At 35.3% G+C, this 26,435-nt stretch overlaps 1 protein-coding gene across 3 annotated transcripts in view; it reads left to right on the plus strand.

The window, feature by feature from the left end:
* LOC149776002 (calcitonin gene-related peptide type 1 receptor-like) overlaps positions 1-26,435 on the plus strand; it is a 229,836-nt gene that overhangs the window by 41,417 nt on the left and 161,984 nt on the right. For 2 of the 3 annotated variants that reach the window (XM_089941461.1, XM_089941463.1), the window contains exon 1: positions 1,440-1,711. The exons of the other annotated variant lie outside the window; for it this stretch is intronic. The gene's annotated coding sequence lies outside the window, so the exon portion shown is untranslated. Of the gene's footprint in view, positions 1-1,439; positions 1,712-26,435 lie in introns of those variants that run through there. 3 annotated transcript variants of the gene reach the window in all.

Below are 26,435 nucleotides of genomic sequence, written 5' to 3' on the forward strand. Positions count from 1 at the left end.
TGTGATTTTTGTTACGCATTTATCATATAAAGAATTAAACATTATTATATACCGTTAATCTTGCATGTTGTAGTCTCTGATATTTACCTTTGTTTGAAAGTGCATACGTTCATAATGGACTCTTGGATGCAGTTTTCAGACATGAACCTATTCAGTTACATTTGTTAGCATATATCCAAACAAGATAAATAAAGAATATATAGGTAAACAACTAAATACATGAAAAGAAATCAAGATTCCATTCTTATCTACAAGATTTATCATGGATTTCTTGCGTCTCGAAATATTAAGTCTTCATTAATGGTCTTTTTTTCCCACCAGATTACCCATCCTTCCACTTTCCCCATTCGTTGTTTCATAGCAAACTGGCTAAGAGCGATATATAAAGAGGTAAGTGTACTATTCGTATCCGTCAAAAGATGATTGGGGATCATACGCTGTAAAATGTGAACTTTCAGTAATTTACATTCCTAAGCGCCAAATTTTTATTCCGAGGTATAAAAAAGATTGCTGCATAGTTAGCACGTGTGCCCCTTGGGCGATCTACTTTTGAATAGGTCCTATCACGCGGACCTGACCTGGCATGGTAGTTCCGTGTCTTGTACCCGGAAAATCGACTTAAAATATATGCATTTCCGTCAGTCCTTGCGAATCCCTTGAATATTGGGAGAATACTGGAGCATGCGTTTCAACAAGACAGTGGCAGAAATTATATTGAGGTGACAATGACGATGAGAAGCGAGATTGACACATGGGAAGCAATTTGGGGGTACACACAGAATATATCTCAGCATGACTTGAAAGCGAATCCTTGATATTCTGCGGCACTTGTTTTGGATTGTTGGAGCGATTTTGTATGAGAAACAAAATGTCTTATGGAATTATTGGTGTACAGTTCTTAAGACGCACAGTCAACATCAGGTTTGATTAAATAAACCCCGAATTAAGGTCTACGTTTTATCTAAATTCCCAAACAGGCGAGTCCACCTTATTTATTGGGGTGGACTCAGATGATGAAGATTCCAATTTTCAAATGTCATAAAGTCGTATTGTATGAAAGCTTGATTAGTTGGTAATTTTATAGGATTAGCACAAGTCAACTCCACCATATATGTAACCTTGCTTAAGATTATAAATGTTAGTTGTTTACCATCTTAAGAAAGGTCGATTGACTGATTCACATCTATATACCAATTATGGAATTTTATTTGATTGAAATAAAGGTAGCAGGATAATAGATATCATGCTCTGACGAATATACATTTAAGATTAGCAGGAGTAGCCATTGTTGTATTTATCGGTTCATTTGTACATCAATGGACATGTCTCCTCTTACGTCCGCGCATGTGCAAAGGTAAAGGATACTATGTATCTGTTACTGATACACAGATAGTAAGTTAAAATAGTTTCTGCCTTGGCAGGTGTGTGGTCGCGTTCAGGTTTAATTCAGCGTATCGTTTCTTACTCTGGCAAATACTACTTTATCTCCATCGTTGCAACAATATCACATTCATTTATAAGAACGCAGCAAATGGATACAGAATTTGTGTCATGCATGACTTTATAACGGCAGCTGTATGTACAAAATATATGTACAGGGTTTCGTTTAAAAATGCTATTTAAAGTCATTGAATAGCAACGGATTTAAAATCGCACAGACAATCGGCACTGTAGTTACAGTTATAGAGGAACATATTCACCCATTATTCAAGTAAGTGGTTGTTATGTTGTTTTTTTAAAAAAAATCTTTTTATTTTTATTTGTTTAATCACTATTCGTTTTTGTTTGTAATATAGTATCGTACAGTGGAACCTAAATGCATAACTTAAAATTATTTTGCCAAAAAATGACTAAATGATCTCTTTACTGATTTCTAATTCTCTGATCTAATCGAATGATTTACAAGCATTTCCGTGTTTTACAGTGTCACCAATATGGAATGATGTTCAGGGGAATCATACGCGATCAGCGTTGTAATTGAGCGCGCACTATATTGAGATAAGCTCTGAAAAGGCTGTGCATAAAATATAAAATGGTGTGTTTAGGGTATCTCAATGGATAAGATCTATAATCAAGTAAAAAAATTGATTTGTAATAATATAACAAAATTGAAAAAATTGAATTGTTTCTATGACCACATTAAAAGAGGATCTGAAGTAAACTAAGGGATCATTGTAATATGATACATGTCGACTTGAGCTGTGTGCCTCTCCTTGAAGACCGTGATATGCAACTGTATCAAGGAGAATCATACATGTAACGTTATTTTCCACTGTAACTGTGGGGATGAGGAGAGCTCAGAAGAAGCACCTGGTGGATCATTTCTGGGTACATGCCTGATTATTTTGATATTTTGTGTCATACTTACAGAGATGTGAATGGTTAATTTGAACATTATATATGTCATTTAGGTATTGAATTTGTGTGTGTGTGTAAGTATCACTTATGTAAATTTCACTGAAACTAACAAATCCTACGAAAAGATCAAAGATTTGTTATTTATTATGAGCTCATTTTTGAATTGACTGGTATAAAACATTTCCGTTATCTTTTTAATGACGAAATTACATTCATTCATTTTTCTGTTATATTTAAACTTGTTATTATCATTGGGAATCATCAATTATTCTAACTGACTCTACGGTGTAGTAAAAGTATTATCCCTTAGTAAGTGCCACTTAAAAACACAATTATTGTAATTTATTGTGATCATGACATGTTTATTGGCTGGAAGATCAATTGTTTTCATTGAAGAAAGAATGCTACATCAGTTAAGTGTACGTGATATTAGCCAGGCACAACAGTACAGTATAGCCACGTCTGGTTTAATGCCCAGTTTAACATTTTCTCAAATACAAAGAAAGGAATGCATCTCAACTTTATGTCAAGTTTGCCCATCCCTTCCTCAGCATATCGCTTTTCAAAGCTTATTCCACTTATGTGTTCAAAATAAACAACCCTTGCACAAACACGAACCAGGCTCACGCACCCAATCCCACCATCATCTTCCCTTGAGTGTATTGGGCAGCTTTGCTATGAAACCTATTGGACGATTTGACTTCATCGTAGAAAATTGGCGTGACGGACAAACTCGCGATGCCATTGAGCTGCGAGATTTAAAACATGTCATCTAGACTAAAATTCAAGATATTGCCATCAACTATATTCAATATATCCAAATAACGTTGTTATTTACTCAAAAAATAAAATATCAAACTATTTTGATGTTGTTGGAAGGGCGATTATTTTCGTCTCAAAAGCAATTAGAACGTGTGTTTGATTAAGTATCCGAGTTTATGATTTTTTATGTTACCATAAATGCGATTAAAACGTGACATTGATTAGGTATCCGATTTATGTTTCTTTATGTTACCATAAGTGATGTGCAGTTTCGATTCATTTCTTGCAAACATTCAATGAGACAAAGTTAAGTTATTGTGTATGCATGCACAGTGCAAAAGAAGTTTAAACGGAGAGGAAAAGCTTCTTTCAACACAGATGCTAATAATTGGAAAGGTTATCGTGACCTTGACAATGATAATAAAAGAAAGAGTTGTGCTTTCTTTAGGGTTCTTTTTTGCCACTGTTGTTTATTTAAAACTGATCATATTGTTTAGCTGTATGAAGTGTCTTAAACACAATTTTAAAACATATATCATCGGCAACGCTAGTCTTGATGCAACAGACCTACTTGTCTACAATTAATTATTTACACATATGGATCCTATTACCTTCTGCACATACAAAACCATATGGTCTTGTATAGATGAATGGCGGTATAAGACATAAACCAGACCCTTAGTCAATATATATATATATATATATATATATATATATATATATATATATATATATATATATATATATATATATATATATGTGTGTGTGTGTGTGTGTGTGTGTGTGTGTGTCTTTACTTTCTAATAGATTCTTTGCTGTTATTTACTGCCTCTCTTTGCGTTTTTGAAAACGCTTAACATATAAATCATGTTATCTTATTTTACAAAATGCATTGTTTTGAAAAAATAACAGCTGGAAAATGATATTTGAGTGGTAGGTTGGAAGCTTATTTCACCTCTGTCTATTAGTATGCATCCATGCGCTCAGAAGATTTGCGTTTGTATGTGTATGTGTATATGTGTGTGTGTGTGTGTGTGTGTGTGAGAGAGAGAGAGAGAGAGAGAGAGAGAGAGAGAGAGAGAGAGAGAGAGAATTTTGAAGTGATCAGCTTATAAAGACGTCGGTTCCTTGTAGTGACGAATTTCATAGAATGGGATATATCTATGTTTCTAACAAAAGTGCATTATGCACAGATAAGAGCTTTGAATTACAAATGAAAAACTATTCATACCCATTAAATGCTTAAAACAAGCTTGTTGTGTGTGCGTGTTGTAGGTACATATGCTTTGTTGACGCTGAAATGGACACAGTCTAGTGAGAATGCAGGCTAGAAATACAGAGAACGATACTGAATTAATTATATATCGCACACGTTACCGAACATTTTCAACTTTTATGCTAACCAGATGCTTGTGGAAAACCAGATTTGCAAGATAGCTGTGTCAAATAGATGAGATAACATGGCGGTTTAAACGAGCAGTATATTTCTGTGACGATTTTTGATATTTCATTACTTTTATAGCACAGCCTGGTTCTTTGTTTTCAGGAAATGGTTACATTCTTTAGTTTACAGTTGTTGCACAACGAACTCATATATATGCAACAGTGCACAGCAATTTCTTTTGTTTTCAAACTGAAACATAAGTAGGTTTGGGCCTTCATCAACTAACATAACTGAACGAATTTGATGTTAGACTCTGAGATGTTAGCAGTATTGGAATGTTTTGGTTTGGTTGGGTCTTTCACGGCACAGCAACACATGTAGGTTGTTGTTGTTGTTGTTGTAGGGTGGAATAAGAACCCTGGAGAAACCCGGGAAGAACCACCGACCCACAAAACGCTACTGGCAAGCTTCTCACTTATCCACGTTAGCCGAGCCCGAGACTCGAACCCACGAAGACAGAGGTGATATGGCAATAATCCGGAACGTTGAGCGCTTTAGACGACATGGCAATTCGGGGCCCCACATGTAGGACGTTTAGGACATAGGTGATTGGAGTAAAGTGCCTTGCCTACGGGCATACCACCGTAGCTGACCCAGGCTAGTCCTTTGTTATAATTCGAACCCGCATCCTTCCGGATTTGGAGGCTCTCCGACTAGAAAATTGAATGAATGTTTAAAAGTATGACAAGTCTTACAGTGTAGATTTACATAACAGGGGTGTAGTGCTGTGAGAACGCGTGTGAACGGTGTTCCTTTACCTTTTTGCGCGTTCCATCACACTGTTTGACCCGTCCTTTTTCCGCATCTGAATAACATGATTTCGCCTACTTCTTTATTTAGCACTGCAGCACTGTTTATATACAGTGTTTATTTTATTGAAAGCATGTTGCCAGCAGGGCCGGCGCTACCATATAGGCAAACTAGGCAGCCGCCTAGGGCGCTGATTTCGGGGGGGGGGGGGGGGGGGCATTTTTTTAAAAACATTATTGTTTATAAACTATGAAATTGATATATTCCGGGGGGGGGGGCAGAATCTAACCTTGCCTAGGGCGCCATATATTCTGGCCGAGTCTGGCGCCGGCCCTGGTTGCCAGGGAAAGCGAAATAAGAACACCTGACTGTGATTTCTATAAAGAAAATAAAACAAAAAAAAGACTATCATCTGTCTATCAATATTGAAACATGAGCTGGTTGTTTGAAGGAATTTCACACAATTCATTGTGGAAACATTTTCAGATGATGACTGTCTTGATTAAATGTTGAATGCTTTACTTAATGTATTACCGGCCTATTTTAAAATTTCGTATTTGCTTGTCATTTAAGGACAAAATATAAGTTAATAGATATTTACTATTCTGTCATTCATCCGCCCTTATAGAACATGCACAAAGACATGTAAGTGTTATATATATATATATATATATATATATATATATATATATATATATATATATATATATATATATGCAAGTTATTTATTTGTGTAAGCTCCAAAGTGTGGGTTATTTATTTTTATAAGTTACAGAGTGCAATAATGTGAATTAAATCCAACAAAAATCATAGATATACTATCACAAGTCCAAAAGTATAGAATATTTCCAATAGTCATGAATGTTATGATGTACCAACGATGTAATCAGAAATGTCTTAATGCATTCACGGTAGTTCCAAAATGATATTTTAGCCAAGAAGTACATGAGCATTTTGTAATTCCAATGAATAATTTACATAAATGATTCACCTCAAATCTCAGCACAACTGAAAATGATTCAACCGACTGATCTCGCAACAGAAGTGAAACAGGAATGAATACTTATTCAGAAAGCGTCTATTTATACAGACACAATAGAAAAATCTGGAATTCCATAGAAATGAATAATTTCTAATTGAAAAATTCCATCAAAATATTTCTGGAATATTCTAAACATCAGAAGCAATATAAACATCTTATTTACTACTCGCAACCATGAACAAAAGATAGCTATGTAAACATGTTAATTACCAGTGAACATTATCTAAACGTGCAGTCCATAATCATTTACAAAAATTAAGCACACCATATAGATATACATAACCTGTTTAGTACTTCACATATGCATATGCGTTAATCATCTTTAAATTATGAATATTATCATCTTTCTCGCTTTCTTCATTACAACCGGCCCTACTACTGTCACTATAATCCGTAGCAAAAGCTTAGTTAAGCTTTTCATTACAAACAACTATCATGCGGGAGGTCTTGGGTTCGATTCCCGGCCGAGTTATACCAAAGGTTTACAAAAATGGTACTAACAGCTGCCTCGCTTGGCGCTCAGCATTAAGAGGTTAGTGTTAGTACTGGTCGGCCTGGTGTCAAGATAATGTGACTGGGTGGGACATCATGCTACATGTCTGCGACATGATGCCCCAGTGCTAGACATCACTAGAAACTGCCACACTGCAGACATCGTAGCGATATGACTGAAAAATTGTTAAAACTATATTAAAAATCCAAATCACACACACACACACACACACACACACACACACACACACATCCTGTTATAATTTTTTTATAAAAAAAAAATTATTTCGCACTTACCATTAAAACGCATCCATTTTATTAGTATATAAAATCTTCAAAAGTAATTTTAGAATGTGCATGTAAGAGATATATTACTGCGTTGAAACAACTAGGTTGACTGTTGTAATTATCAATTTTGTTCTAGAATTATACGTCTTGAAAAATTAGAAAGACACGAGGCTATAATTATTTGATTATAGAAAATGCAATAGATACAAAATGCGATGTCATTGTTAGGGCACCGTATGTAAACGTAGATGTAAATATACACCAGCGAAATAATTTGGAGCTGTTCACAGTCGTTACTCCCCATGGTATAAATGAGAGAACGTTTGCTGCTTCACATATGCAATACCAGTGAAACTGCATGGTACTTCACATATGCAAAACCAGTGAAACTGTTTGTTACTTCACATGTACAGAACCAGTGAAACTGCATGGTACTTCATATATGCAATACCAGTGAAACTGTTTGTTACTTGACATATGCAATACCAATGAGACTGTTTAGTACTTCACATATGCGATACTAGTGAGACTGATTAGTACTTCACATATGCAATACCAATGAGACTGATTGCTATTTCACATATGCAGTACCAGTGAAACTGTTTGGTACTTCACATATGCGGTACCAGTGAGACTGATTAGTACTTCACATATGCAATACCAGTGAAACTGTTTAGTGCTTCACATATACAATACCTGTGAGACTGATTACTATTTCACATGTGCAAAACCAGTTAAGCTGCATGGTACTTCACATATGCAGTACCAATGAGACTGATTGCTATTTCACATATGCAGTAGCAGTGAATCTGTTTGGTACTTCACATATGCAGTACCAGTGAGACTGATTACTATTTCACATGTGCAGTACCAGCGAAACTGTTTAGTACTTCACATATGCAATACCAGTGAAACTGTTTAGTACTTCACATACGCAATACCAGTGAGACTGAATACTATTTCACATGTGCAGTACCAGTGAAACTGTTTAGTACTTCACATATACAATACCAGTGAAACTGTTTAGTACTTCACATATGCAATACCAGTGAAAATGTTTAGTACTTCACATATGCAATACCAGTGAAACTGTTTAGTAGTTCACAGATGCAATACCAGTAAAACTGTTTAGTACTTCACATATGCAATACCAGTGAGACTGATTACTATTTCACATATGCAGTACCAGTGAAACTGTTAGTACGTCACCTATGCAATACCAGTGAAACTGTTTAGTACTTCACATATGGAATTTCCAGTGACACTGATTGCTATTTCACATATGCAGTACCAGTGAAACTGTTTAGTAAGTCACCTGTGCAATACCACTGAAGCTGATTGGTGCTTCACATATGCGACACTAGTGATAACAAGGATAACAATGACTCTTTTAGTACTTAGAGAAGACGTGAGTGAAATTGCATTGGGTATCCCGTCTATAATTTAAAGCCAAATTAAAGCATTGTATGTTCATTTTTTTAAGGATTAATTGTTGAAAAAAATGTGTCGGTCAGTGCTAAGATTATACCAACAGGAAATCGTGTAAAATAGTATGCCTCGCCTGCTTCGCCGGTTTTTAATCCAAAATATTAGCATAATATAATTTATATGGTTGCTAACAAGGGTGATAACGGTGAACTTACACATTAAGTTTCATGACCATACATGCAACTGTGAATCGGAATCTGATAAATATTTTGAATGGAGCATTAAAAAGCACATGTATATCACTTTTAAACTGCATATGCCTTCTGCTCTTGAAATTTCAAATGTGAACATATCCATAAAATTTCATGATTGTATAATCAAAGTGCCTCATAATGTAAGCTTAAAAAGTAGATTACTGTGACCAAAATTTGCTGGTAATTAAAACTGCAGTATCCTTCAAGGTGAACGCACCAGTGATCTTCACGATTGTACATAAAATACTGCCAATGAAACAGACTGACACTCATTAACGAAACTAGTATCGCAGTTTTTGCTTGCTTGCATTGTATACAACTGTTAAATCCGGCCTCTAATCCTCATGTCTGTCCGTCCGTGCATGTGGCACTAATTAACGCAACCACTCCCGTAGTTTTTCATTGATTGTCCATAAACATGGTAAATATTATGATCATCACTAGAGGAATTACATACGCATCGACTAACCACTTTGCTCCCACAAATTTAGTTGCAATTATTGTCTTGTTTGTCTTGTAACAGTGTATGATATAATCTCGTTCCTGCCATTTATGATTAATTTCCATACAACTTGGCAAATATTATGTTCATCACCTGAAGATACGCAAATGGACAAATCAATTTCATCCTGCAGTTTTGTTAGTTATTGCCTTTATGCCACGTAGCTAAATCCAACATTTGATAATATCTTGTTAAAGGAAGATGTACATATCAATAAATCACTTTGTTCCTACACATTTTGTTCGAGTTATTGCCCTTTTCTGTAGATAAAAGCATTGCATGACAATATCGTTCGCATAACTAGTCCTACAGTGTCTGATGGGGTGTCTTCAAACTTGGTGTATGATTTGGATTTTTAACTTAACTTTAACAATTTTTCAGTCATACTGCTACGATGTCTGCAGTGTGGCAGTTTATAGTGATGCCTAGCACTGAGGCATCATGCCGCAGACAAATAGTATGATGTCCCACCCACTAACATCATCCTGACACCAGGCCGACCAGTCCTAACACTAACCTCTTGATGCTGAGCGCCAAGCGAGGCAGCTGTTAGTACCATTTTTATATCAAACTTGGTAAATATAATAATCGTTACCTGAGATGTGCGTATGAACAGATAACTTTGGTCCCGCAATTATTGTTAGACTCATTGCCTATTTTGTCTTGGAGCTTAATGCAATGTACAGCACAATCTCGTTATTGCAACCATTTTCTCTTGAAAATATTTTGATCGCTGTGAAACTTGGTGAAAGTTATGGCCAGGATCCAGTGATGCACTTATTAGCTATCTATTTTGCACCCATGACGTTTTAAAGAGTTATTGCCCTTTTTGTCTTAAAGCTGGGTGCAGGGCATAACATAATTTTGTAGATGCAAATACTCTTGCAGTATTAAGTGGATAACTGTGACATTTATTATTTATTATGGTCGTCATCAGAAAATATGTATGTTCTGTAAAACGTGTTCGGTTATATAAGTTTTAGCATCAACCATGAGTGAAATAAAGGCGTAGTGTAAGTGATGGAGCATCAAGTTGATAAAATTCCATCTGTGTGTTTGGTCTGTAGAACGTCCATCTATGTGTTTGGTCTGCAGAACGTCCATCTGTGTTTGGTCTGCAGAACGTTCATCTGTGTTTGGTCTGCAGAACGTTCATCTGTGTGTTTGGTCTGTAGAACGCCCATCTGTGTGTTTGGTCTGCAGAACGTCCATCTGTATTTGGTCTGCAGAATGTCCATCTGTGTGTTTGGTCTGCAGAACGTCCATCTGTTGTTTCAAATTTATATGATATTCTTAATTTTGACGCAATCCCCCGCGTTCGCTCCATCTTCCATTTTGTCTGTGTCAATTGCATATCATTATCATCGGCATTGTCTTCGTTGTAGTCATTAACATCATCGTCATCATCGTTGTTGATAAAAACTGGAGTAATCATTAAATTTTCTTGGAATGCAATTAATTTACAATGTTGCTTACCAATCATCTTCATATCTGTCTTGTGAAACAGAAGATAAGATGGTGTAAGAGACATAGGTGATTTTTGTTAAAATGACAGAGATGAAAGGACTTTACGGTGTATTTGAAGTATACGACCAATATAATGAGTTAGGAGTACGATTGTATTTTTAGGAAATAACGGCGCTACCCATTCGGCCACATAGATCAAAGGGATACATAACAATAGGAAAGAAGTTTGTCATGATTAATTTGCCACTTGTTTAGACATGCTATATAGAAACGCAGACGTCTATTTGAACCGGATGAATAATTTTGGACAGTTAAAAGTCGGAACACATCAAGTTCCAGGTGGGATATTGTATAAGATGTCACATATACGTATCCTAAAAATAGCAATATTAATCAGTTAAGAATACTTCTTGCCACTGTTTGCCAAGATCCTATAAAACTCGCAAAAGATTAATTACAAAACAATAGACACATGATGGTAGCTTAATACCAGTGATAAGGCTTCGGCTGTATTAATCTATTCTAATTAATGCTACAAAAAGTAGTTGCTACCACTAAGAGTGGTCTGCTTTTGTTCTGAAGAAGTTAGCGTTCTATGCATATACAGAAGATTAAATATTAACCAGTTCTACGCATTCATTTTTGCATACTAAGAAAATGGCATATACTGTGACTCTGACATTAATTGGTATTTTCAAAACAAAAGTTTTAGAGTGGCGTCTTTTCGTAAGTCAACATGTTACGTTACATTCTTCTCTACTCAACACGTTTGCTATCAGATAAGTTCACAGTCCTACACACGCTGCTAGTTTTTCCTAATGAACTATTGACTAAGTTCATATACTCGCATTCTCAAGAGAAATTAATTATTTGAAACGAGATAAATTTCCATCATTTTGCGGAAGATATGATTTTTTTATTTTTTGTTTTGTTGCTTGCTTGTGGAAATGTTACATATGGAGACCTATTTACACTCTTATTTCTTTATACCGTTCGTTTAAATAGTTTTCATTCGGAGAAGACGTATTATAGTTTAAAATTAAAACGAATGCTTGCTTGGAGGAAAGGAAAGTAATTGTTGAAGTGAAACACGAGAAAATAAAAAATAAAAAATGTCATAGTCCAGATATTGATTTGTTCTTCTGTAAAGAGTCAATATTACTTGAATGCAGATATTTTTCCTTTTTCATTTTAGCTGGAATGTATGGGATACGGTTATACCGAATTTTTGACAATGACCCTTCTTCAATAAGGAGACGTTAGACCTTCTAATCCTAAATTATTCCTCCAGATAAGGTTTATTCCTGACTGTGATTGGAAGGAACAAAAAAGGAGTCGATAACCCATCTAGACGGGATGGAGGAACAATCAATTCATAAGGCATATATAACTAAGACACTTGTTTAAATCTGCATATTAAACTTGGCATTTCCTGCCTTGCTTTTCTTCGTTCCTATAAAGACATTGCGACGTTAACGATTTCTACATCATGTATATAAAAATGAATTGTTACCTTTTAGGCTCTTTTAAACAGTAACAAGTAAAGAGTGAAGACAACTAGCTTTGTAAAATTTACCAAATAATTTATTTCCCTAGAAAAACAAGGTAAAAATGAAAAAAAAACTTACGGTTTTACGAGTCAAATCCAAAAATAATCCAAGAATTAAAAAATAGAAGTCCTATAAATAAAAAGTCATAAATGAATCTGAATTGGAACTCTGATAACAAATCCAAGATGGAGAACGGTGTCGTTTGCAATAGTCAGAGTTATCATAATCTGTCAACAGTTCCTTGCTGAACCACAGAAAATAATATTCCAGTTTTGAATTCCGAATAAAATGTCAATAAATGTATTTGTTCAAAAATTCTGTATAAGCACTTAAATATTTCAAGGGGAAAGAATTAATAATTCCATAAAATAAATTTCAACTCAAACTGGTGACAACAAAACACGTATAAGTGTCAATAGCCCAACTGACTAAATTGTCTATAAAAAAAGGTTATACACTAATTAAGGACGCAAAACAGATTCCAGTATGAGGGTCACGTGATCATGTTTCTAGAATAAGATAGAAGCTTTTCACATGCTTATCATCACCTACTCCCAGTATGGCATCGACTAAAACCAATGATTTTTACTTTGGGAAAGAATTTTGTTTACTTCAACCAACTGATTACTGAAACACGGTCAGGAACTATGTCAACATTAGATACAAGGCTTCTATTATTAGTGTTTGCATGAAGAAAAAAACAGTCAGGTCAAATACTGAATTTCTGGAAAATGTCAAATCCAGTAAATATAATTACATTACAATAGCATGTAATGGGATAAAAATTTAAAACTAACAAACAAAAAATTGAATTAAATCAAATATAAATTAAGCCAATTATACATATCACTTCCCCCCATAAAGAAAAACAAAGATTTATATAATAAAGCTTTCTTCTTACCATAGATTAGTTATATATGAGGTTTAAAAAAATAACATTAGAAGAACTCTTATGCATTATGCAAAGTGTACATGAAATAATACGTTTCTATACACAGGAAAGTGCATCTGCTATAAATTATCTTTTCCCTTGATGTGCTTGATATCAATATTATATTCCTGTAACAACAAACCTTAGTAGTCTTCGATTTTTTATTATTTTGCCGATGAAAGTAAGGGGTTTGTGATCACTAAGCACAATAATCTAAGAAGGACCTGAACTAATGTAAACTTCAGAATGTTGTAATGCCAATATCGAAGCCAAACATTCCTTCTCGATTGCTGAGTAATTTTGGTGGTACCTATTTAATTTCTTAGAAAAATAGCACACTGGATCATCAACACCGTTTTCGTCTTCTTGAATCAACAGTGCTCCAAACCCAACTTCACTTGCATCAACATACAGTTTAAATGAGTGGCTGAAATTTGGATCTTTAAAAACTGGCGTGCTTTTAAGTATGGCTTTTAACTTATCAAAAGCCTCCTGACATTTTTCAGCCCAAAGGAACTTGTTCTTCTTGCTCAATAAATTTGTCAGGGGTTCAGCAATTATCGAAAAATTGGAACAAAATTTCCGATAGTATCCAGCCATACCTAACAATTGCATCAGCTGCTTTTTACTAACAGGCACAGGGAATACAGAGATAGCCTTGACCTTAGCATCTACAGGTTAACTTGTTTAAGTCCCATACGTATGTCCTAGAAATGTTACACTAGCACGGTAAAACTCACTTCTGGATAAATTAATTGTCAAACTTGCATCAGTGAGTCTGTCAAACAATTTTCGAATTGTCGCTAAATGTATTTTTCCAGGTGTCGTTGTAGAAAAAAGGGCATTGTTAAAAATCGTTTAGGTTGGCAAAGAAAACGCATGGGAATGGCCGTATTGGTTGGCAACATCATTTGGATCAAGAAGAGAAATTCGCATTCTCCTATCGGACTAAATTGTCAATGTGAATTTATTGACATTTCCAATAGAACTAAATTGTCGATGTGAATTGTATTGACATTTCCAATAGGACTGTATTGGCAATGTGAATTGTATTGGCATTTCCAATAGGACTGTATTGGCCATGTGAATTGTATTGGCATTTTCAACAGAACTAAATTGTCATGTGAATTGTATTGGCATTTCCAATAGGACTGTATTGGCAATGCGAATTGTATTGGCATTTCCAATAGGACTGTATTGGCAATGTGAATTGTATTGGCATTTCCAAAAGGACTGTATTGGCAATGTGAATTGTATTAGCATTTCCAACAGAGCTAAATTGTCATGTGAATGGTATTGGCATTTTCCTGGAAAAGTTATACGTAGCGTACCTTAATATGTTGTTTCATTGTGCAAAATGATGACCCAACCAGTTGTTTACGCCCATAACGACGAAGTAGTCGACAGGTCTAGTAACTGAAAGAGAATTGTTGTCTTTCAAACTTGTATATTACGTAATGGGATAATAAATTCATCCCTTGGAAACAAAAGATTTATAACACCACAGTGGTGGTAAAAGTGGAATCCCCAATTTCGCGTATCGCTTTTAAAACTAATTTCTTTTTCCAAATTTGGAATACATCTGCCACTAACTAAGATATATTTCGATACATCATTCATTCTTTACTCTCTCTCTCTCTCTCTCTCTCTCTCTCTCTCTCTCTCTCTCTCTCTCTCTCTCTCTCTCTCTCTTTAGCTTAGTTGGCAAAATGTCAGACTCGCAATCCAAGCGTCGCGGATTCGATACCCGTTCAAGCCAACTCTGGTCATATGCATTGGCGTGTCCTTGGCAAGGGCACGTAGCAGCCAATACATCGGCATTACTTAACCAATAATGTGTTATTAGTGCAGCTAAAACCAACAAACAGAAAACTTTCTCATTCGCAATAGGATGAACATACCTAATATGCACCTAAACACAAAGAAGCAGCGAAGAATGGTAAGATGGTTACAAAACAAACTCTAAAGCACAACACCTATATTTCAAGTACATTTCTCATTTTTGTATATGAAGCGATCTGTTTTGTAATGAGTGATCTTAAACAACACCAATTTTATTCGATAATCCGTGACGCCGCCATTCAAAGTACATCATACACTGAATAGTTAACAAATGTTCAGTCTCTTCAGCTGCAATTTCCACGAAATGTAAAACCAAATCTTAGTTATGTATCGATTTCAGTTCTATTCATACTCACATTTATGTTCGAAAGCAGCCAAAAAATCGGACATGGACAAGTGTTGATTGGAAACCGACATCAGGTGATTGGAAACCAACATCAGGTGATCGGAAACAGACATCAGGTGACTATAAAAGTCTCATGATAAGACCTTTATCAAATCAGTCTATCGGCTTTTTAATGCCACATAAGTTTCATTGTAGAGGTAGGGAAAAAGCTGGCAAGGTCGCAATCATTTAGTTGATATATATAATGTACTGTAAGCTTTTGGATTTTCCTGCACGAGGATACTACTCACGTACCAATAATGTTCAGCGGTATTTATGGTCGCTCTTTCTACTGACTAACGGAAAACCGTCTCTTCCTTTTTCATATAGAAAGTAATTAATTAAATAGGGACATTTTTTGAAGCATTGTATGTAGCAGAGTAATATGTTGAAAGCCCTAAATTATTAGAACATTCCCAAACTTCTCTTTGTCGACGCATTAAAACGGCTGACGGTTAGTTGCATGCACACGATTTGGATTATTAATCTAAATGAGACAGCACCCAGAACAGCATCTTCGCTAGCCAAGATTCAGACATATTAACCCTATTGACACCTTGGCAAATCGATCAGATGTTTAATTTCTTTGGATATTTAATTGGATGCGGTGGCAATCAACCGCATCTATTAAAAATTAAGCTGTTCAGATATGGACACTGTTTCAACATAATCAAGACAAGGGATGCACACATCTGGAATGGACTTAGAAATAAGCGATTTCCTGTAATGGCTTTTATCTGGTACGTAGTAATACTTTCAAAACTGAAACTTAAAACGTATCCTTGTGAAGTCAGTTGCCTCCACGGTTTTGGCCTGTGTGCAATGCACATCTGCTACACGCTATTCAGCTAGTTGGCATTACATACTAAGTAAGGCAACTCATGAAATCCGACAGATGTTGCTAGGACAAAGCATGCAAATATCTGATCGATCCGCCAAGGTGTGGATAGGGTTAACATATCGGAACCTTGGCTAACGAATGTCAGAAGATAGATGAAAAGAAGAGAAGAAAAAAACATACATACTTGGTTGGATATAAGTTGTCAGTAACATTGCTAGACCTATAAATGTTGTATGGAGGCGACATTTATTCTTTCTCAAACTTCATCTATATGTTGATGTATTTGTGGCGCATCTCGTATTTTATTTGGAGAATGTCATGACATATGCAGAAATATGGGAATATGAAACTGATTGTTCTACTATAGTGTACGTCAAACAATAAATTAGCGGCTTAAAGTGAATACAGTACTGAATTCAAGTACTTGTAGATTCGTTAAGTTCAAAAGAAAAAGAAAGATTGTGATAGTAAACTGTAACGTAATGTCTCACTAACCTCGCTTCCACAGATTTGTTGAAATGTAGACAATGTAATTTACGAATTCCCAAGTGAGACGTAGACACGCCTTTCTTGGAAATCATAACAACTATAACCACGCATAACACGCTTTATTTCAAAGATGGCGACCATTGTGTACGCACGCACAACAGTGTTTAAGGATTTTGACTTTTAATTTAGCGGAATATTACTTGAAATATATTAAATAACTCTTAAATTGAAACAGCAACAATGCAAATATTATAGCGAAAGCTACATAGAGAATGAGAAACTTTGCAAGAGCGAAGCCAATGTAATTCGTCTATCAACCAGTGCCATAGGTGGCAGCGAGAAAGTGACAAACCACACTCATTGAAGAAGAATGAATGCATATTGACGGCGGAATACGTCTTTTTCTCTTTAAAGGTATCATAGATAACATCAATGTTACCAGACTTTTCATAGCTATATTCTGACAAGCATGTGATCAGTCCTTATATGATGTCCTGTGCGCGTTTTTGTTTTCCTTTGTATTATACCATCTTCCCTTGCTTGTCTCTTTCTAGCATTAAGTATGCTTGGGTTTAATCTAAATATACTTTCTTGGAATGTCACAGGCATATGTCAAGGTTTCACTGGACAGTTTATCTGGTGAATTTCCATCCGACAATGACCTACTGCAGAAAAAGAAGAATAATGTTACACTGAAGATACAAATAAAAACAATCTAATGATTTTTGTAGAAAGAATGCATATTAGATTTCGACTGCGGCAGTCAGGTTAATTTCTCTTACAACTGGTGGCTTTTATACTGAGCCAACACTGCCACCAACCCCTCTTTTTTACATTCGTTTTTGGCAGCAAAGAACTATTTTGAATATTGTCCTGTGACAAGGCAGCTAAAGGAATCAACATGTGCCTTATGCATGAATAAAGTTCACTAGTATTATCACAAATTAGCATACTTTTCATCATCCCTTAACCATCTCGATTATTAGATATTTACCTATGTAGCAGATATACGTAAAGACGTATGTCAAGTAGACCGTTCATTTGCAGCCCGAGTTACGCATTTGATCCTCAATGCTAGTCTAACCGTGACAGGCAGTCTCCAAACAAGCCAACCCATTTTCAAGCCTAACTCAAAGTAAATCTGAACCACATTACAGATTTAGCTTCTGTGTGAATTTATAAATGCTAGGCTTGTGATAATTAGCTTCATGCCTTCTACTTAAAAAAATAGGGAGGTGTCAAAATACGAAACTATCTAGTGAGACCCAAATGCCGTTTATCTTAACCAAGTTCTATCAGAACAACATATTGATATATGTGGCATTTCCAAACATTGATTATTGCAGAAAGAGTCTATGTTCTTCGACTAGATTGATGCTAATGATTTGTCAACTGCCACTGTTGACCAGGATACGGTCTGGCCATTACAAAGAATCTGTTGATAGGATCAGTGTCTTGTGGCATATTAAATAAAATATTGATACTAATCTTTTAGAGATTGATGATGACCGTATTGTTAATATCAGATTAAGGTTATCTTATAATAAGCTCGCATTCTTCATTCAGGTCTAATTACCGTGTCATAGATACACTACGGTAATCTACTTTGATTATATAGAAACAATGCAAGGCCTTAACAGTAGGTATTCAGAGTATGGCATCGTTGTCCTTATGGGTGATTTTGATTCCAATCCGGGTTCACACACAAAGGACACAAGAACTAAATGTTGCATTTCCTTTCGGTTTGCAACAATTTATATTCCTTGAATGGTGTTGATGTTTGCAGTGATCCCTGTTAGCCATATATTTTCTATTATGGTACAAATAAGTCTCTAATTGACACTTCAGTAATAGATATGGTAAAAGAGGCAGTGATAACTGGAGATGATGCTATGAACCTTTCAGATCAAATACATATATTTGGATGTTTATAATTTTTTAATCTTACAAGACGGCTGATTCAAACTTCTGTCATTTGAAGTACAATTAGAAAAAACTGACAGTAGCAAAGTACATGAATATGCCCAAGAATTACGCTGATTTGGTGGGTGGGTGCAATATGACATTTTTTAAATTAAATAAGAAGCAAATTAATTTATTGCATTGCGAAATTGTTCATGCTATAGCAGAAAGAATCTACCCATTTTAAAATTAAAATCTTTCTTAAAAACCTTCCTGAAAACTGATTTGAAGGGATTGGATAAGGCCATAATTAAAGAAGCAAGCGTGGATTCAGAATGGAACAGTTGATGGTCGAAATATATATTATTCACCCCGTTACAAAAATGCGAAAACATCCTTTTCGGAAACTCCACAGAAAATGTGTAAGATCTTTTGAAGCAACAAAATGATGAAATTGATAAGTCTGCACAGGCAGAACAAAACCAGTTTGGACAGCTATAGCTTTTAGAAACCTGAAATCTCAAAGATCGTTTAAATGCAATTTTGCGGTATTGTTTATCGTGATATTGTCGACCGGCGAGAATTATACTTTGAAACGTTGTATTCCCCTCTGAAGTTAAACGATAAGCATGATGATTTCCACAAGGACATTGGTGAAATTGTGGGAACATGGAAGGAGTCGTCCTGTAGTGATTCGTCAGATTACTTTACACATGATGAGCTTTCTTCTGTGCTTTCTGACGTTAAATCAGTGATGAAAATACTATAAATTATAAACATCTTAAGTATTGTGGAAATACACTTAGATCAGTCTTGGTTACTATTTATAACTCCATGTTGAAATTGGTGAATGTTCCTGATCAACTAAAACAAGGTCTGACGCTAACACTCTTTATGGTAGGGAATATAATAAAGCGTGATCCTAATCTATAGCGGATAATAACACTTCTTCCATTTATCTGTAAGGTTTCTGAAAAAGATTTTATTAAATAGGCTACAAAGTGGTCTTATGTTTCCTGAGTTTTAAATTAATCCGGAAGGGGGGGGGTCGGGTCAGACTTGTCTAGATTGTAACAGGACCTATTTAGCATATGAGTTATTGTGTTATGCTAATGAAAACAAAATAAAGTTGAATGCAGCTTTTCTTGACACATAAAAAGCTTTTGATGACGCATGACATGACTGTTTATTTTACAAAATACATCATATTGTTATCAATATGGAAAGTGATTGTGAACTTAAACTCGAACATGTCGAAGGTTAATATGTCGAAATGAATTCCTCGAAGATTTCTGGTTAAAAAGTAACACGTTAAGGTGGGATATTATTCTCGTGGCTTCCCACTGTGTTTATGAATGTAATATCCACGTATAAGCGTGATTTTATTATTCTTATAGTCATTGCCCCTATCGTTCTTTAGCAGATGATATGCTTCTTTTAAACCTATTGACTTCGGGCTAGGATCAGTTATAGTTTGCGTGTAAAGACTACTCCACAAAGTGAGGATTTGGGTATAATTACAACAAAAACAACATTGTAGCTTTCGTCTAACTTCAAAAGAAACATCAGACGATGGTTATTGGGTTTTGAGACAGTTCAAGAACAAAGTTATAATGACATTCAGGTGTTAATGTGTCAAAATATAGCAGAATAGATAACAAACTTAAAGAGGCTAAAGGTAAACTTGTAAGTACGTTATTCAGTTTTATTGATATAGAAATAAATATGAATGGATTTAGTCCGCTCAGAGCTAAGATTATTTATAAAACTATTGTAATACCCCGATCATTGTATAGTTGTGAACGTTGATTTAACCCAAACCCCAAAATAGACTTGTATTAGAGAGAGGCCATCGATTTTGCGCTGAACATATACACGGTATCTTTAGATATACAGGAAATGACGTTGCTTTAAGCCTATTAGGTATTGTACCAATCCAAAATTGCACTGATATAATAATAATAATAAAAAAACATTATATAAGCATTATATAACCTGCATCTTTCAAGGTCGATTCCTGGTTAATAAATCTAAATGGAAAGGTTTTGCTAAATTCAAGGTCCATTTCTCGTATGAAAATGCCCTGAAATGTAGATCTTGTAAAGATATTTTTCTTAGTCGATTTCACAAGTTATTGATTAATGGTAGCGTGATTCTCTCTGTGATATGGGAAGCAAGAAAACATTTCCAGGATATTTTAAGTCGTGTCTGCTCGTTGCCAATAGTGTGACGAAGTCTTTTTCATCTCTGGAAGAATCGACATGAACTCGTTGACGAACAATCTGTACCTCAGTGGTTTAATTTCTGTGCGTATGCAATTTTCTTACACAAGACCGTGAAAGGTTTTGGCGTGATGTTATTGATAAATTGGTGCTGCATGTTCAATATAAATTTGGTGAGTGCTATCTTAAACATAACGACCCTTGATTTGTTAATTCTTTTAAGCAATGAGCACGTGATGTGTTTCCATCTCATGTGTATTGTAAATGTTGTTTCCATGAAGAAAAAATATACAACACACGTTTGAATGTGTCGATGCTTATAATGAACGTATTCCTAGTTAACTCTGGGTCTGTAACTCTATAATTTAGTTTATTAACACCAAAATAGTATGTGGGTTTCATCATTGGTAGTTTAGCTATACAGCATTGTTATATGAAGGAAACAATAATTGCATTCGATAATACGTTTTGGAATAAGAATAATTGGTATACTTCTAAAGATACCTTTCAACCGTGACAGCAATGTTCACTTAAATGGGGTGTGTGTGTGTGTGTGTGTGTGTGTGTGTGTGTGTGTTTTGGATTTTTAACGTAGTTTTAACCGTTTTTCAGTCATATCACTACCATGTCTGCAGTGTGACAATCAATAGTGATGTCTAGGACTGGGACATCATGCCGCAGACGTGTAGCATGATGTCCCACCCAGTCACATTATCCTGACACCAGGCCGACCAGTCCTAACACTAACCTCTTAATGCTGAGCGCCAAGCGAGGCAGCTGCAAGTACCATTTTTATAAGTCTTTGGTATGACTCGGCTTGGGTTCGAACCCGCAACCTCCCGCATCCGAGGCGGACGCTCTAACCATTAGGGCATCGGACTTGAATGGTGATATCACTGTTATAATGTGTAAAAAAAAAAAAAGCAACTGGAAAACGAATTATGATCTGAAAATATGCCCAGTTAATTTTGCTTAGTTCCCATGCTAAATGTTCTCCACATATGCATGTATTATGTGTGATCATTTGTTATTGTATGATATTTCTAAACTTTAATCACGGCAACTTTATTGTTTCGTAATTTTTTTACTATTGATTGTGTTCTTCGTTATATACTGTTAACATAAATATATCAGTCAATCAATCAGACTTGACCTGTGCCGGCTTCGTATTAATGTTAAGTCACTCCGCACGGTATTAGAGTACATTTTTTCGTAGGATCAAATTCTGCGGAGAATGGAAATTGCAGATTTTTAATTAAGCTTCATTTTATGCATTTTCTTGTCGAATGTGATTGTGATGCACCAGTTTTAACGTCTAAGAATAGCATTATTTATGGATAAAGATAGAATTCACGTGATTCATGTTGCTAAGGATGCTTTGTTCTCTTTCTAATAACTAAATGTGATGCTGTTTGGTATATACATGTATCTAATTATAAGTAGTAAGATTGTGTAATATTATTTCCTCTTACTATATTGTATCTTATTATAGTGGGGTTTTATCTTATTATTTCATCTTATTATAATACGGTTGTATCTTATTATAATAAGATTATATCATAATATTTCATCTTCTAATAATAGGGTTGTATCTTATTGTAGGATTGTATCTTATTATTTCATCTTGTCATAATACGGTTGTATCTTATTATATGATAGTATCCTATTTTTTAATTGTAGTATAGTCAGGTTGTATCTTATTTTAACCATTCGGGAAAGTGCGAAACATACGATATCACTTGCAACTTGATTCTTGCACCCGAATGCATTGGCTGTCTTGGGTGCTACATAATGCCAAAATAGATGCTATACCGATAATTAGAGATCGAAATTCAGCTCTAAATTGAAACATTCATGCATCAGCCATTGAAAAGTCATTCTAAAGTTACAAAACCAATACCGAGAAAAGAATTTCAGGCTCAGAGTAGGTCCGTATTAAGGAATGATTGCATGAGAAAAACATTCTTGTAAATAGATAGTTGGTGCCGTATACATTAAACTATGAAGATAAACTTACCAAATTGTGTTGATTTTTTTTAGTTGAGAAAGTATCTGAGTAGGACAAAGTAGCCGCATTTCTGTGTTTTACAACTTATCCACTGAATACATAAAACATCGACTTAGGAAAGCCGTAGAGTAATACATGAAAGGAAAAACTGTGCTGTAAAGACAACGACTGGCATATTGAGATAGACCAAAATATTGAACGGGAATATTTTACGAAGCAGCAACATTCATGCAGGCAAGTACAGTATCAAACGCACACAATTAAGTTAGCCATGGAACAGAGTAAAATTTCCAAAGTCATTATCATTTATATTTTAGCGTGGTCTTTAACGCGGGTGTATTTCGTCTTTTTCATTCCTGTGTTTAATGTAAAAAACGAATGTAACAAAAATAAATAAAAGTTTTAATTATGTTAACTGTGTGAGTTTGTAAAATATAATACAAACGGTTTAATAGACAGAAATTTAATGTTTATAGTAAGCGACAAGCTATTTTAAAAACCAATTCATTATTCTTTATACATGTTAGACGTCGTTTCATTTGCCGTAAAGGTACAATAAATGTTTATAACGATGCAGATCAGGCGTTCGCGTAGCGCTTAGTTTGTCTTTGTTACCTATTGCTTAATGCTGATGGCATCAGATATACCGTGACCGGCGATAGCAGCAGAAGCAGAGAAAACCTCGGTATGCCAACAATATATGGAGTTAAGTATAGATCTTGATATTACAAACCGTTGGACGACTATAGATAACATTGAAAAAGATAATTAATACCAAGGTTGTTTTACATAGGTTAAATTTGATGTTATTCTAACACTAACCCTTTTTGTCTCCCGTTAAAACACACTAGGAAATGTATGCGCTTAGCGCTTATTTAGATATTTCCTTTAGAATGTTGCGTGTCCCTAATGGGATGCACTCAGGATAACGTAACATTGCGACTTCATCACGACAGTTCGCAGCCAGTGGTTAAATAAGACGTTTACTTTCAGTAGCACTACGTTCACTAGTTCCATAAATAAGCCCCAAACATGTACTGATACTGACAGACGTACTGTGATATCCATATAGTCGTGCAGTTGGTGTAATCAAGCAGGCCCGGCTCTAGGGTGTGCGGGGCCCAAGGCAGCATGCGCGGCACGCCCAAGGCAGAAAGCAATAAGCGCAGGGTCCCAAGCAAAAAACTTTGCATTGCCTGAAAGCACGGTCCCATGGCTGTTGCCTCGTTCGCCTTCCCGTAAGGCCGGGCCTGTAGTCAAGCATGTAAGCAACACACTAATATACATATTTTACACTTATCGATATTTGTCTCAGTTCTTGCATTAACCTCGGCTGAATGGTCGATTCGGCGAAATATACAGAATATTTCTGGATCAAATCCTATGGTTGACAACTTGTAAATCCACGTGGATCAACATAATCCTACATCCTGTCACCATTCCGAACTGCATGGTTACTTCCATGAGAACCAGCAGTCAAACAGATGCAACTTTCTCTCATTTGAAAGTTTCGGTGGCTTTGATCATGTGCCCGTGTTGAGATTTCCTAGTGTTTCGCCATAAACACAAAATTCGTTATCAATGAACGGAAGAGCCCGATTTATCGCTGTATCAATGAGTGTGTTTGGAAGAGAAACTCTGATTAGCTCATTCAAATATAGTGAAAGGTCATGTTGGGTCACAACGGCAAAACAATATTACTCGCGCTCGAAGAAACTGATTAAACAGGTTTATGCGTTTTCATGAGAAATGATGAAATCACAGGACATATGTCACAGGTGATAGCGGAGCGTAGCCAGTTATCGCTCGTTACATGCGAGGATGAAAAGCGTTGACACAACTGCATACCATTGTCCTTAAAATACTTGTGAAAGTATACACCTAGCAAGACAAAAACTTGACGATTTAAGATCATTTGGCATAATTTTATTTAGTTGTAAAGTTGACCCAAACCCACATCGTGTCATTAATTTAAATCAAATGAAATCTGCTTCACTGATTTTACACTCAGACCTTAACGCTGGTTTTCTCCTTATCGTTATAAAAAAATAAAGAAGTATTTCGTAAATCTACACTTAACATCAACAAAAATAAACATATTCAGAACCTGTTTGGCATATTTTACTACAAGTATCTAAGACATGTATTTGAAGGCTTGGAAAAAGCTGGCTTTCTGGTGAGCTTTGAAGCACTGATTTCATCACCACCATGTTGAAGGAATTTGCCTTGAAATGTTCCTATTTACCTAAATGTGTATAAATGAAAATTATGCTCACAGTTTTTCGTTTCAATATCAATGCGTGCTTTAACATGGACGCATATCTTTAAAAAATTGTCAGGGTTTCGTTTCCTCTTCTCATGAACGAATTTAGCATTTGAAACGGTTTTCAAAGTTCGCTATGCAGTTTCCGGTTAACGTTACCATTAGGTCTCTTTTGGGAATATCTTGTTTTTAAATATGTCGTTTCTGTGTTCTCAAGGCATTATTAAAGTAATATAGGAGGGATAATTTATTCCTTACCGTAATTAGTGTAAACATATGAATTATTTACCATCCACTGTTTACTAATGCCACACTGTTCACTCTCATCTGTTCTTGAATGACAGCTCCACGACTGCAGCAAGCCGACCATTGTGGTATTCAGGTTAACGTTTCCTAAACCATTTGGGATGCTATAACAAATACCATTTATGTTTTATCTTGTTTCAGACATAATAACTGAAAAACTGGATTTCAGAACGCTCTTTGAGGTTTGAGAAGGTTAAGGGTTTTAAGGATTTTTTTTTTGAAGATTTTGAAATGGTTACTTGTACATGACACGTTTTCTCTGCGAAAAGACAATCCACTTCTTTATACAACCCAAATCCAATTTTTGAATGAGGTGTCAAGCCTCACGTTTTGATTGTGTGCTAATTTAATATCGAAGATTATTTCGGACTTACTGGTAGCGCATTTAATTGGGAGAAGTCTAAATAAACAGCAAATGCATTATTTTCAAGTTCGTGCCTTGGGAAAGCCTTTAGGTACAGCTTCCTCCAGTTTCAATATTTGTTGTCTAACTGTCTACTTAGTCACCCGAGACGTTTAAACAATAAGGAAATTAGCATTTTGGATTATATTAAGATTTATGGAATCAGCAAAATACATCACGTCCATTTGTACTTAGGGAACATATATATATTTCTGTTATAAAAGAAAGAAAATGACGTGCTTCCACCAAACTGAAATAGACGTCTTTTCTTTCGAGCAGACAAGGAAAATTCCAGGTAATTCAGATTTATTATTTTCTGAAGTTGAATTATCCTTAAAGTTGAAAAATTTAGTTTCTTATTCTTCAAAGATTTATTTATTTATTCTTGCCTTGTTAACGAGAGGTTGCTTTACTCTTAGACTTATATTTTGTAATGGATAAAATCATTATGTTGGTGTGTATTAATTAATCATTATAGATTATGTCTGTATCCTGGCTACATGAAC

Source organism: Sinohyriopsis cumingii, chromosome 18 (genome assembly GCF_028554795.1).
Source record: "Sinohyriopsis cumingii isolate HCF-2022 chromosome 18, ASM2855479v2, whole genome shotgun sequence".
NCBI lineage: Eukaryota > Metazoa > Mollusca > Bivalvia > Unionida > Unionidae > Sinohyriopsis > Sinohyriopsis cumingii.